The 15,314-nt window shown below is 48.7% G+C and overlaps 1 protein-coding gene across 2 annotated transcripts in view; it reads right to left on the reverse strand.

The window, feature by feature from the left end:
• Positions 1-7,637, reverse strand: part of USP37 (ubiquitin specific peptidase 37) — a 724,569-nt gene extending 716,932 nt beyond the window's left edge. For both annotated transcript variants that reach the window (XM_069616844.1, XM_069616843.1), the window contains exon 1: positions 7,431-7,637. The gene's annotated coding sequence lies outside the window, so the exon portion shown is untranslated. The remainder of the gene's footprint in view (positions 1-7,430) is intronic.
• Between the last annotated feature and the right edge of the window lie 7,677 nt (positions 7,638-15,314).

Raw genomic sequence — 15,314 nt, forward strand, 5'->3', positions numbered from 1 at the left:
AAGCCTTGTGGACGATGCAGAGGGTCTTGAACTTGATCCTTGATGCCACTGAGAGCCAATGAAGATATTTCAGTGCTGAAGAGGGGATCCCTGGGCATGAGTCCATGGACAAATCTTGCAGTCCTGTTCTGGTTAAGTTTTAAGGAGGTTGGAGAGTAGAGGCAGGAAGATTTATAAAGAGGCTATGCAGTAGTCCTGCCTAGAGAGGAACAGAGCTCTGGATACAGAGCTTGTGGGGAAGTGAGGAAAGGAAGAATACCTCAGAGGAGGTGCAGCTGATAGTTTGACTTCTTAGAGGAGTCAGAGAGAAGAGAAGGAGAGTGTGGAATCGAAGATGACCCCAGGGTTCTTAGCCTCGCAGGTAGGAGCAGAAGAGGGCCCAGAGAGAGGAAAAAAAGACAGCTGGTATTCCGATGAGGAGGATCTCAGTCTTACTGGCATTAAGGCAGAGATCATTGGCGGCACACCATTTCTGAATTGTGGCCAGACAATTTGGAATGGGAGAAGGATAAGAGGCAGCCGAGAGGAGCCTGAAAGAGAGCTGGGTGTCATCCGCATAACACTGAAAGTTTGATCAGAAAGCAGCAATGCAGTGGGCAAGAAATGACAGGTATTGGTTGAAAAGCCAGGTAGAAAGGTTTGACCCCAAGGGAACACATGTAGAGAGAGAAAGAAGAGAAGAAGAAAGACCCAGTTGGCCCGGCAAGGGTCAGTCAGTGAGAAAGGAGGTCAGCCAGGCCAGGGCCTGATCAGTAATACCCAGGTTATCAAGGAGGCGATTGAACGGGGTGGCGTAGTTAACTAGCCTAAGTAGAGGAATAATCGAGGGGAATGAGGACAGAAGGAAGGTTAGAGCAGGTCTTCACAGGTGTTCAGGAGAGCAGTCTCCGTGCTTCTGGCAGCTCTGGAGCCAGACTGATGCTCATGGAGACAACCTATAGGTTCAGTGTGCAGATTAAGCTGGGAGATGGCTAGCTTTTCCAAGGGTTTGCCCAGGAAAAGAGTAATAATAATTTCGCATTTATATAGCGCTATGAACCCTCAGGCATCTGAGCGCTGCTCATTATTACCCACGGTGTGGTGTGCTCATTTATCGACCTCGGAAGGATGAAAGGCTGAGTTTGGCCATGCCGGGATTCGAACCTGCGTCAGCAAGCTCTGCACAGATGTCAAAGCGAGCACTCTACTCTATGTGCTATCGGACCAGAGATCAGGCAATAGTTTGCCAGAGAGGAAAGATCAGCAGAGGGCTTCTTTAGGAGGGGGTGCATGCACAAGGGAGTGCTTAAGGATGAGGGGATGGTTCCAGTGGCAAAGGAGTGATTGATTAAATCTGCCAAGGCTGGAGCAAGGGTGTTGAGGTGTTCCATCATGGTTCTGGATTAACCTGTTTTGACGAAACATTCATAGATCGGGCTTGTCTAGAAACATTGTCTGGGGTGACATAGGGAAAGGAAGAGGAGAGATGGCCACAGGAGGAGAGATGGCCACAGGCGGGCCATACTACGTTCTTAGTCTCAGGCTAGGACTTTCCTTTGCCATTGCAAACTGATTTATGAAACTTCTGAACTGCTCCTTGCACAGCAAGTGATGGATCAACCATACAATATAGGGGACACTGGCCTGTGCAACACTGACCGCACAGTGAACACTGCAAAATGTTTTCAGAGCCTTTTTTCTTCATCTATGTGTGTCCATTCATGTAGCCAGGACTGTCAGGAATAAGGGCTGGAGCAGAAGTGGAGTGTTATAATACATTCATTGATGCATAGGAAGCTATGTAGGACTAAGACTAGGTTTCCCAGCAGGCTGGGTAGTTTTCTTCTTACGTGCGCTTTGCCAGCTGACACGGATTGGAAGTAGCATATTAGCTGGCAACGGTGCGAGGCAGGTGCGGCTTATTCTGAATCTTTGGAGCAGTCGGCAGCAGCAGCAACCGTTGGAGAAAGAAGGAGTTTATAGCTTGTGTAATGGCAAGAGGGGCTGCTGCTGTCATTCTTCATTACTGCAGCATGTTGGAGGCACAGAGACGCTGTTGACTTATTACGGGCATCGTATTCTTCGTCCGGGAAGTCCTGCGGGGCTCCCGGACTGCAGATAAGTACAGGGAGGGGCTGGCTTACATGTGCGGGCACAGCGTTGACCGTGATAACTCCCTGGGGAGATATATGTTGGTCTGAGGAATGGGTCCACTGTGCTCAGGGCCTTAACTGATTTTGTGGAAAGTTCTTGCAACAAAGGGAAATTACGAACTAACACGGGTGAAGATTTTAGTTTCAAACCCACAGAGATTAGAAATCCGCACCACAGGGGAGCATGTGGTTTAAGAGATTCATGAAGGCACAGAGTCAAGCTCATCTACTGCTTTAACTAGCAGGGGCTTCTGAATTAATTTGCTTTATGTTCAATGTATGTTGCTTATGCCTGCCCAAGGGGTTCATGTTGGGAAGTTTGCCATAAGCGTAATAGAAACATACAATGGGAATGTGTTCAGTCTATGTGTTGTACTAGTCTAGTCCATGTATTAAGGTGTGCTTAGACAGGTACAGGCAGGATTTAGGAGTTGTGTGAAGGTTCTTATGTTACATACAGTCCAGTATTTGCAACATGAATATGCTCAGTTAGGCAGAGTATTTTTTCCTGTGCTTCCCTTTTCCTAACCAACTTAGGTATTGCCTTACCCTCTTTCCGGTGTTCATAATCTCCCCTATCCCATCCACAACCTCTTCCCAATCCCTCTCTCCCCCCCACCCCCATTGGCTGCCACGTGGTGACCTGTATTATATCAGGTGCATGTGCCAAACACGGTGGGAGGGTCGAACTCATTCGGCTTCTGTGGTTCGGGAGGTAGTGTCGATCTCTCTCCCTTTACTAAGGGAGATTGTGACAGTCTGTGGCACCCTTAGGTTTCTTAAATAAGAATGAATACAAAGGAATTCTCTTAATCTCACGGGGCAGGCAGCCAGAGGGAGGCTGAAACACTAAACTGCCTCTGAAAAGTTACTAACTGCTCCGTCAGCAAGGTGCCAACGCAGATGAAATGAGCAAAAGGCAATGTGGTGATAATACTGCTGGATGCTATGAAAGGACACAATTAAAGTCTCAGTTAAGGTGGTAGCAGCCAACATGCACACACAGCAAAGTGCACATTTAATGCTATGAAAGAAATATGTTGTTGTATAGTAGCCAAAATAGAAGCAGCTGCTTGGGCCTCCCCAGCCCCCTTCCCCGAGGCTCTTCAACACACGCAGAACACAATCCCAACACTGTGGAACTGTTAGGCATAAAAGGCACAGACATGTTCGAATTTGCACGATATGGATTGACATGATCAGACGTGACATCACAGTAAACAACATTAAGAAGCACTGACAGTCTTCAATACTATAGGACACCATTGGTAAAGGCATTAAAATAAGTTTTTACATTTAAGGCAAAATAATGTGCTGTGCAATATATAAATATTCACCATCATTAATACGCAACAACTCAATGGTCAGTAAAATATGAGGGTTTTAATCCATAGGAAAAATTACAAACTAAATCAATTCTAGCGTCACCCAATGTCAGTTGATCATTTTAATCTCACTGTACTTGATGTGCCCAGGATCACACATTTCGTTAGTGAAATCAGTATTTGGACCCAGGCTGTGATTTAAGCACTGGGCAACTTATCTTCCCAATGATGGGTCACAAATATGTTTTATGGTTGGATTTTCATAAACAAAATAATTCGTTTTTTCTATCAATGCCTTGAAAAGTAAACAAATCACATAAGAAACCAACCTGACTATATACTTTGTTATAGAAATGGGTCAAGCAAAAGACAGCAATATTTCTGCCACCCTGAACGCATGACTGCAGTAACAGCCTGCAAAGGAGTGTAGACCTAAAAACAATACAAAATAAAAAAGATATGCACAGTGAAAAAGAATTCAATAAGGTAATCTGTTTGAGTCATTATTTTACACAGCATGCAACGTTATACTACACCTGCCCCACAATATATTACCCAATTGTACCTTCGAAGGGACAACAGTCATTAACCAGGCACTTCGTGTCTGGGTCATCAACCTCTAATCGGTTTATTGAAATTAGGTTCGCACAAAGCTGAAACTAGGTGTTCTGGGTGTGGGTCAGTGGGAAAAGCACTGCTTCCCTGCGCTTTTAACTTCTCATACGAAAAGAAAAGTATGCGCTGGGAAGACTGGACAGCTGATCCTGCATCAGAGGAGAAAAGTCAGGCCTTATTCCTGTCCCAAGCTGACACTGTGAGAGACACGGCTCATGAAATTGGGACAGTCACACAAAATCCAGGATGGTTGGACACCCTACAGACACCCCCAGCCCTGTTCCCCAACCTTGGGTTTCATCTGGGCTTGTTCATCTGCCAACTTAGTATATGGTGCTCCGAGAACTCGCACAAAGGGGCTTTTTGTCAAACATGTGGATCTTTTTGGGCCATTGAAATACAACCACATCTAAGTGGCTGCATTACATTTTAATTATTATTCTGTTCTATTATCTATTGCTGCTTTGACCGCGTATAGGTGGGCAGCTAAAGCAAGTACTTGCTCACCTTTTAATCCTTTCCCGCCTGCTTCCTTTTCCTCCCATACATCATTAGTTTTGTCCCCTTTTTTCTTTACTAGCAATTTCAACTATCCAACTCTTTCCTGCTCTTTCTGAATACTAGGTCATCCCCGGTTCTTTCCTCATTCCCCTAATTCTCCTGCCTTTTTCTTTCTCCATGTCTGACAAAGGTTCTTGGTTATAAAGATGCCGCACTTTTCCGCATGTTGCTGCCATTTGCATACTCACCGGCCTGCCTTCACTCCATTTTCCCCCCTCCCTCATTTACCCACATTATACACCATTTGCCTACATTTCTGTCCCCATTCCTCTCACTTGCTGTTCCTCTTCATTTCTCCCTGACTCTTTAGACCTCCATTATTCCCCAATCTCTTTATACTCCTGAACCCTGTGCTCTCCATTATATCCTCTTTGCCCTGCATTTCGTCTCACTCTTTTGCCTCAATTATTGGCCCATTCTCATGCCCCCGTACATTCTCTGCACCTACTCACCCTTTTACCATAACTTCCTGCCTTCCCTCTCTCTCAATCTCCCCCTCATGCTTCAGCCATCCTCCACTCTCGTGCCCCATCAGTGTTCATGCCGCCTGCTCCTTCTCTACTTTTCTCCCTCGCCATCATGCCCTTATTCCCCATTCACTGCCCTGAAGCAGGGCCCTGTGGAACTGGAGGAGATATGGAGGTTTTGGTTGGAGTGAGGCGTCTTTTAAGGGCCACAAGCAGCACCCACAAAATGTTTTGAGATTAAAAAGGTGAACTCAGAAAAGAACCAGCCTACGGGACCTTCTGCATAAACGTTAAAGACTTGGCTTTTAAACCAAGGCTGCTCCTCCTAAGACGCATCACTCTTCCTAATGCATTTCCCCCACCCCTTCCTCTTTTTCCCCTCAATGGGCATCATTATGAACCCGGCAGTAGCTATGCTGGTAAAAACGGTACGGCTGCCGCCGTAGTATTTTTTTCCAGCAATGGGGACCTACCGAGGCATTACAGCCCTGGCAATTCCCTTCCCTATCGCTGGAAAAAACGACTCCCCATTCCCATTCGAGTCCCATTGGATGGGAATAGGGAGGACGGTAGCACCGGCACCATTCATGAATGGTGCTGGGGCCACCGTCAGTGTCTGCGGCCGGTGCCATTCCACCCGCCAGGTCAGACCGGGCAGGCGGGAGGGCACCCGCCCACAAAACTCGAGTCTACAGGTCCGGTAACAACGGTGCCGGTAGCTTACCGTACCGGCAGACTCCTAATGAGACCCAATATAACTAGCGCCTAGATAACCGAGGATTTTGTGCACAGTAATAAATGCAAAAAATATGAACAAACTCCTTTAAGTCTGTGATGTTTAATGACGTGTTGGTTAACACCAGGGACATGCACAAAATGGTTCTGCATGCTGCAGATACCATCCCGCGTACTCACCGCCTGTAATGTCCCTTCCCATTGCATTGCCCAGTGCCTTGAACACAATCATCTACATTAGCTTCAGTCTTGATCAGATTGAGTGCGCAGAGCAGATAAATTAGATCAATGCGCAGAGCTGACGAATGCGCAAAACGAATGAGGGCATGGAGCGGATGAGAGCATGGAACAGATAAGAGCGTGCTGCGGATGTAGGGTGCATGGAACAGATTGGTGTGCATAGAAATGCGCGACTTACATGGACCGGTTTGGAGTGCTTGAAACAGTCGGAGTACATGGAACGGATGAGTACATGGAACGGATGAGTACATGGAACTATTGGAGTGGGCCCGATCTCAAACACCCAAGGTAAACAACCATATCACATCTCCACACTTACCCTCTTACACCACTACTCAACTAGGACACAGCAATACTATGACACCATTCAGTATGGCTGTTCTCATACCATCATTCTGCCTCATACTCCCCATCATCCTAACTAAACACTGCTGGTTACACACCCTCCAGCCTAGACATTCTCCTCAGGCCTAACGCAGCCAGTATCGGTAAGGATAATAACCTGCCAGAACGAACACATACTATTAATCTCTCAATCACCACACCTACCGCTAAGAAGCAGCTATCACACGAATGCCACACTAGCTGCACACATATCCGGTGCTCACACGCAACTTTGACCCTCTCTATTCTCTCTACTGACTTGAACTTCAGTTCCCGAGGGCGTTCAACCTACCAGCACCTTGAGACCATATCAATGGTACATAAGGCGCTAAGGCGCTATATAAATGCAAGTTAAGATAAACATTAAATATTGCCACCAATGACCTCAAAACCTGGACAGGAGTACCAGCTGTCTCTAGCTAGTAAGACCCCCCAAAACACAGAAAACGAACAAAAATGAAGCATGTGTCCCATAAGTAACTCATTGTGCAACTCCGCCTCCTTTAGGCTCCGCCTCCATGGCTCGCCCACCTGGGGCCCTCTGTCATTTTTGCCCACGGGGCCCCTTAGTCCTGAACTGTGCCCGACAACCTTGGGCTACTTCCAGCTGTTACACATTCAAATGCCGACCCCTGCAATTGTGCAATAGAGTCCAAAGGACACGAGGACAAAACAGGGCCCTCAAACTTGATAAGTGCAGCTGTGCGGACAACAGCCCCCGAATAAACAGGTCACACAACAGGACGAACCAGTTCTGAGAAGCTGCAAGAACACCAAAATATTGTGTCGTAGGGGAGTGGGTTAGGAACGTGGTGGAGTGCCTGCGCCGTCCAAAAAGGCTTTTGACAAGACATCCGAGTGTTATTTTGAAGGGTTGCACCACAAGCCAAAAGGGTAAACAGTAAGGCACCAATGTTGACGGGAGAAAGTAGAAGACAGCGGTAGTCGTACAGAAATGACAAGGTTCTTACCGGTGATTATCAGGCAAAAGCCGGACTCTGCACTCTCACTCCTACGCTGCTCCGAGGGTTTTCCTGCTAAGAATCCCCCCCCAACCACCCCACTTTCCTCCTGTCAGCGGCTCAAGCGCGCGAGCCCAGCATGGCGGGAACCTGAAATCATCGCCAGGAAGGCTGAGCGCACACTCGCCGACCAGCCACACACAACGCACGTACACACACGCCGCCCGCGTCAGGCAAGAGCGCGCGCGTGCACAAGGAAACCCCCCTGCGACAGCTAGACTGCGCATACCGGCAGAATTGTGTGGCCAGGCACGTCCCGCCATGTTAGGGGTACATCCATCGAAGCCAGCGCTAGTAGCGGCACCCTTCCCCCTGTTGACCTAGAATACAAACTATAAGACTGTAATGTTAACTATTTGCATGAGTTTTAAAAAGTTTTATTGAGAATGTGTATAAGACAGAGCAAGGAACATTACAACCCTTACCAGGTCCCTTGCAGAGAATGACATAATCGCATATAGGAAGAGTTCACCCATACATGCCAACATTCTGTGACCAAAAATCTGTAGGAATCTTAAAGTTAAAAAAATAGTCCAGTGAGGAGGTAATGATAGGAATAGGGCGCGCCAGCAGCCAATTGTCATTGAATGAGCCCGCCGCTGTGGGTGCATTCAATGACAATGAGGCGCATGCCGCACCTTCTCCCGCTATGCCAGCTCAGAGGAGCCCTTGAAAGGCTCCCCTGAGCCAGCATGACGGGGGCTAATGGCACCCTGGGGGGCGTTGGGCCCCGGGCAGTTGTCCGGCTCGCCCCTCCCCTAAGGCCGGCTCTGCACCAGAGAATGCTGACCATGCTCTGCTGGGCCTCAGGCAGCCAGGCCAAAAAAAAAAAATCCTTTTTTAAAAAAAATCAGTATTTGTTGCCACTAAATCGGTAGGCGGTAGGACTGCTTTAAAAGCGGTATCCTACCGCCTAAATCGGTAGGGTTGGTAAGTATAGTTCACCTAGGACCTGGCACGTAAGTAAAACACTATACACTTGGCATGCATGGAGAGCCCCAATTTCTGAAACGGATGTATTTAGACATAGTACTTACTATGTCTAATAATTAAGTGATAGAGATATCAGAGTTACATAACTTTACTGAGCAGCATTTTGCTTTAGACCAATGAACAAGCAGTATTGGTTCACAATCTGTGTTCTTAGTTATCCATACATGCCAACCTTCCCGATTTAGGCGGGAGACTCCCGATTATTCAGTGAAAAATATTGCTATTTTTCATGTTCTCCGGTCTAAAATTATTATTTCCCCAATGCATTCCCATGGGCAATTTGTTGACTCCCGATTTCTCTGACGAAAACTCCCTCCCAGGTATGTCGGAATGCTGGCATGTATGGTTATCTGATTTGTTTATGAGCAGGTGGGCACTCATGAATACCTAGAGATAGTGGTCGATTTGGTAAGTATGAGCTGTAATGATGCCCGTGGTAGAAAGAAATGAGAAAAAGAGTTGGAAATAGAATGGACATTTGGAGATGAGTAAGATGAGATTGACAGGAAAAAGGGGTGTCCTGGAGAAAGAGATGAGGGGGAACCAGCTATAAGACAAGTGATGTATTAATGTATGTGTGTCCTATGGGCAGAGATTTACAAAGTAATTGTGTAGTATAATACGAGAGAGACAGTGGCAGTTTTGTGCTACGTTTTGAGGTGAACTGGTGAGATGTTGTAATGAGTATGCCTTATGTGTCAGTGTGAGAAGATATTGTGAGAAAATATTGTAAGGGGTGGGGTATTTGCACGAGACATTGACAAGGAGAGCAGGTTCCTGTGTCTTGCATTATTTTTCAAATATTTTATTAACTTTTTTGGATCCCACCGTATCCACTTTAGGCCTCCAGTGGGGCATCCCCAAGAAATCTCACATATGCCAAATGTGTAAGGAGCCATCTGGGCTTGAAACTGCAAGACACCCAGCAAGTACCCTCAAGTACCGCTTGGCCACTCTCCCTTGGCGTCTTAAAGCAAGGCAAAGCTGCATTCTTCCCTGCTTTACTGCTTTACTGGACTTTACTGGCTCAGTTTTATATTGTGGACTCCGACCTCCAGAAGGCTTTGCGCCACACCCACGTGAAAGGCGTGTATAAAATAGGACGGCCGTGCGCACCGCGCGTGCGCACCCAGCAAGTACCCTCAAGTACCGCTTGGCCGCTTAGCCGCAGAGCTGCGGTGCGGAGGGCTTGAGAGGTTTATTTTACTTGGTTTGTGGCTAAATTAACATTAGTTCTCGCACAATTATAGTGTATTGTTCATCTAAAGCTCGAACTACTTTATTGAATCATTTTCTACGAATCATCAGGTAATCGCTCTTATTTGTGTAAACATTAACAAGCAAACGTGTATAAATTCTGAACTTTAATTTAATTTATTTTATATGCGCTCATATACACTTAAATCTGACATGCCTGATTTGCGTGAATTCCCGCTTACGTTGATGCAAAATTCACCCTCGGCGAAAGCTGGAACGGCAACTGCAAAGAACAAACGAATGGCTACTCGCAAATCTATAACCCTCACCCCCGTTACTAGAACACTGCAACCAAATCAAGATATTCGTGCTTTCTGTGCCCCAGCGAAGCAAGTCGAACGAGTGGTGACTCCACCCCCACTATTGAACCAAGACGAACGAGTGGAGACTCGATCTCCACCATCGCAACAAGACGAACAACGTCTGGTAATTCCACCTTGACCAAGTATAACTGTTGACAACACTGCGCAAACAGCGAGTGATACAAATATAGCTGAGACAGTCTTCACACTGGATAATGGACAAGAGTCCATACAGGTCATTTCAGACAACACCCTATTACAAACAGTGATGTCCTCTGGGCAGAGAACCCAACATAAAGAACAACTGGCTCAAATTGACGAGCTTGCAGAAAATGACAAAGTGTTTACGAATAATCTAACACATGCCAGTATAACCAACATAAATTCATCATCAATTTCTAATTTGCCAGATTGTCGAGCTCCGTGTTCCATGGATTCGAGTATTTCTGTCATGCCGGCTCCATGGGCGTATACATTGGCGATCAATATGGACTAATTGTTATTCATTTTTCTGCGGAGAACTCTTGGATCAACCGTTGTTCACTTTTTGGACCTTGTTTCCCATTTGCGAGACTTTGGTGCTTTTCTATTTTTCCCAACATACTACACTTACCACAATGCACTTGGCTATAACTATCTATTCCTGGCCATTCCTATTCATCATCATCAGAACTACAATCCCCAGAAGTGCTAAGGATCAGCTCTGCTTCCACCAGCTCAGGAACAGAGAGGGAGGAGGCAGATTGTATGCAGGTGTGCTGATCCAGGTGCAACCAATTAGCCTGCCTCTGTGCTGGGCTGGGCGGTATAAAAGCTGCTGCCTGCAGGGGCTCAGTCTCTTGCATTTAGAGTCCTTCCGGCACCTTTTTGCTTCGAGCTACGGATCTTTGTATGCGGTTCCTCCTTCCTCCTGCTTTGGATCCAGTGCCCTGCCGGGCTCTCTGCTTTGCAGCCGATCACGCTCTGCTGCTTTCCAGCCTCCGCCTTTGCCCTTCTGGGCTTCTTCCTCGCAGCCGATCACGCTCCGCTGCTACCTTTCGCCCTTGTCTTCCAGGCTCCTGCCTTGCAGCCGACCATGCTCTGCTGCTTCCCAGCCTCCGCCTTTGTCCTTCCGGGCTTCTGCCTTGCAGCCGATCACACTCCGCTGCTACCTTCTGCCCTTGTCTTCCAGGCAGCCGACCACGCTCCGCTGCCTTCAATCTACAGCCTTCGTCCGCTGGGCTTCCAGACTAGTAGCCCTCTACAGTCCTTTGCAGCCTTCTACAGTCAGCGGCCCTGCTCCTCTGGGCTTACTCCTTGCTGCCGGTCCTTCTGGCTCCTTGCAGCGCAGCCTGTTTCTCTCCGCTGCCAACAGCCCTTGTCCTCGGGGCTTCCTACCTTGCAGCCAATCACGCTCCGCTGCTTGCTACCTACAGCCTTTGTCCGCTGGGTTCTCAGCCTAGCAGCCCTCTACAGTCCTCTGCAGCCTTCTACAGTCAGCAGCTCTGCTCCCCTGGGCTCACTCCTTACTCCCCGTGCCTTCTGGGCTCCTTGCCGTGCAGTCTGCTTTACTCTGCTGCCCTAAGCCCTTTCCCTCTGGGCTCCCTTCCTTACAGCCCTGCTCCTTTGGGCTTGCTCATTGCTTTCCTGCTCCTCTGAGCTTTCAACCTTGTACCCTACCGTCCTTTGCTATCCACAACAGTTCACCTACTTTATTTACTTTCAGTTATTGCAGTCCCCCTGTTTCCTGACTGCTGCTCCTTTGCTTTCGTCCTTGTTTTCAACCCTCTGTTCTTTATCCTTATCCAATCCTGTTATACGGCTTTCCCTTCATTTCCTTCTGCTAGTTTGCTATCGACTTCCTTTTTTCTGGATTTGTCTGTTAGTGTCTTCTCTTGTTCTGTTTGTAGACCCCTTGTACAGAGCTTGTCTGTTGGTTTCCGTCAGGCAACCTCTGCCCTTTCCCTTGTCTCGTTTCTGTGTTACAGACACCCATAGCTGTTGTTCCAAGCCATGAGCAAACAGCGTGGGCCTCTGTTATAGCAAACTGCGCAGAAGGCTAGAGTTTTTCCTAAGATCCGTGACAGAATGCAAGAGCCAAAGATTTTTTGTTCCATTGGCGGGAAAGGCACACACAGACCAAAGATGCTTTCCTTTCGGGTTAAGAAACCTTTACAAAAATCTATAGTTTCCCTAAAGACATCAAACAAAGACATTAGTCTAAAAGACAGTCTCGCCTTAGTTAACAAAGATTTACAAGCACGGTACTACACTCACTGGCTAGCTGACCCTTCTTCCATGTATAATTATTATGACATTTGCGACTATGATCCGCAGTCCTTATCTGTTGAAGAGCTACAGCAAGATAATTAATTCTTACAGATCTTGTTAGCCCAAACAGTGAAAAACACTCCTGCGTCTTCTGACATTTCTTCTAACACTGCTACAGCCAAGGATATAGCACTCATTGTGGGAGACTCTAAACCAGGGGACGCTGTTGCTAGAGTGATATGTTCAAGATCAGCTTGGCAAGCTCCCCAGACTGCTGGAAACCCTCATTTGACAGAACAAGGCATTAAGTATCCTGAGGTTAGTCCACCTAGTCCTGGGTACATAAGACCAATACTGACCATCGGTTGTCTTAATACTTCCCCAGTATCTACCAACCATAATAACCTTATGTCATGTCACGCGGGAGACTGGGGTCTGCCGCTCCCATTTCCTCCTGGCGAGTCTACCCGCGCGTTTGCGTCCGGGGACTCGCCGGGAGGGGAGCGACGGGCTACGGGGCCGGCGGCCTTCGGCGCATGCGCGGAAGACCTCTCTCTCGGTTCCGCGCATGCGCCGTGGACCGGGCTCACCTCCTTGGTGGGGCTTGCTTTCCAAGCCTCGTTGTGGGTCCGCCGGCGCCCGGAAACGGAACGGCTTGCGTCCCAGGCCTCTCGGGCGCCGGCGGCCCATAAAAGAGGCCGCGAGTTTAAGCGAGTCGCGTCTCAACGCGGTTCGCTTTGCTCGCCTCGTTGTTCCTGCCTCTATACTTACCTGTGGCCTGTCCTGGGCCAGCCTGCCTCCAGCCCTTACCTGTGGCCTGTCCTGGGCCAGCCTGCCTCCAGCCCTTACCTGTGGCCTGTCCTGGGCCAGCCTGCCTCCAGCCCTTACCTGTGGCCTGTCCTGGGTCAGCCTGCCTCCAGCCCTTACCTGTGGCCTGTCCTGGGTCAGCCTGCCTCCAGCCCTTACCTGTGGCCTGTCCTGGGTCAGCCTGCCTCCAGCCCTTACCTGTGGCCTGTCCTGGGTCAGCCTGCCTCCAGCCCTTACCTGTGGCCTGTCCTGGGTCAGCCTGCCTCCAGCCCTTACCTGTGGCCTGTCCTGGGCCAGCCTGCCTCCAGCCCTTACCTGTGGCCTGTCCTGGGTCAGCCTGCCTCCAGCCCTTACCTGTGGCCTGTCCTGGGCCAGCCTGCCTCCAGCCCTTACCTGTGGTCTGTCCTGGGTCAGCCGGCCTCCAGCCCTTACCTGTGGCCTGACTTGGGCCTGCCTGACTCCAGCCCTTACCTGTGGCCTGTCCTGGGTCTGCCTACCTCCAGTCCTTACCTGGGTCTTGCCCTGAGCCAGCCAGCCTCCAGCTGTTCTCACTCTTCCTGTCTTGCCTGTCTCCGAACTTTATCCTGCAAACCTTTGGAACCATCTGCACCAATCGAACTCCTCTATCAACTGCAAATACCTCGCTGTTACACTGATCCTGGAAGATTCATGGTCTCGACAACAAGCTCTACCTGGACTATGGTGTCACCCATCTGAGCCTTCAATCCTCTTGTCACGCTTTTCTGGAGAGTACTTATCGTGACATTGGGGGTCGGTCCATCCTTCACCCAGTTCCTCTTTTGGGTGGTGGAGAGGCTGATTCCTCTTGCCGCTATTTCATCAGTTCCCGGACTCCAGACTGGCGGCCTCTGCAAGACCAACCACCAAGACTACAGGTACGCGGTCCTCTCGGGCCAATCAGCTTGACAGATTGAGACGCCTGCCTTCTGATTCAGAGATGGATGAATCGCAAGAAATGAGGAACGAGTTGCTGGCACTCAGAGCCGAGATGACCGCCCTGCATCAAGAGAATCAAACATTACGTCAAATGATAACACAAGGAGCACCCAGTTCTTCTCAAATAGAGGGACCATTGGCTCACACAACACCCATCAAATTCGACGGAGATCCTAGACGGGTGGCAGAGTTTTGTAACCACTGTAGGATACATTTTCTCTTCAGGTCTACCCACTTCAACAACGATAGGGCCAAGATTGGCTATATCTTGGGGAACCTAACTGGGAACGCATTAGCTTGGGCAACTCCGTTTGTGGTTACGAACAATCCTATTTTGAATGACTTTGCTGCCTTTGAAAAGGCCTTCCTGGAGGTATTCCAGACGCCGAACCTGGCCTCCGTCGCACAGAATCAATTGATGGACTACAAACAGGGAAGCAATGACGTCATCACCTACATCAGCCGCTTCCGACCTTTGGCTACTGACTCTCAGTGGCCCGAAATTACACAGAAGACGCTGTTTCGTCGAGGCCTGAGAGAGGAGTACAAGGACGAGTTACTCCACATCCCCGAACCGGAGAGCCTTCAACTCTTGATTGATCAAGTACTCCGTATTGACCAAAGGCTAACCGAACGAAAGGCTGAGAGACGTCGGCTTGACAGAAGCGGTCCCCGGACGACCAACTCACCCGCTGGTTCGTTTGGGTCGACCGAGTCCGGACCTGAGCCCATGCAAGTAGGAGCCATGAGAGGGCCTTTGTCGGAAGAAGAGAAGAAACGAAGGAGGTCTTTGCGTTTGTGTCTTTACTGTGGAGCAGCTGGGCATTATTTGAGTACGTGTCCTTTACGTCCGCAAAAGAAGAAGTTGGGAAACTAGGAGACCTGTCGTATACAGGAAGGGCAACGACAGGTCCCATCTCTTCCTCAGACCCTTCGGTTATTTGTTCCATTCGTCGGCCCATGCAACCAGCGGTGTTACAGACCCTAAAGGTCCGGGTTAAATTACCAGACAAAGACCTGGACGTATCCGGTCTACTGGACTGTGGGGCTTCCGGCAACTACATCGACGAAACATTCGTCTCCAGACATAAGATACCACTAATTTCCAGACCTACACCTCTGCCGGTGGAGCTTATTGATGGTACTCCCTTGTCTTCGGGACCCATTAGTCAGTTCACGGTCGGACTGGCTCTTCAGATTACTGATCATTACGAGGAACTTGCCTTTGATGTTATTAAGTCACCTAACTACAAGATGGTCTTGGGAT

The sequence above is a fragment of the Ambystoma mexicanum genome, chromosome 9 (assembly GCF_040938575.1).
Source record: "Ambystoma mexicanum isolate Mex_15411 chromosome 9, UKY_AmexF1_1, whole genome shotgun sequence".
NCBI classification, from domain to species: domain Eukaryota; kingdom Metazoa; phylum Chordata; class Amphibia; order Caudata; family Ambystomatidae; genus Ambystoma; species Ambystoma mexicanum.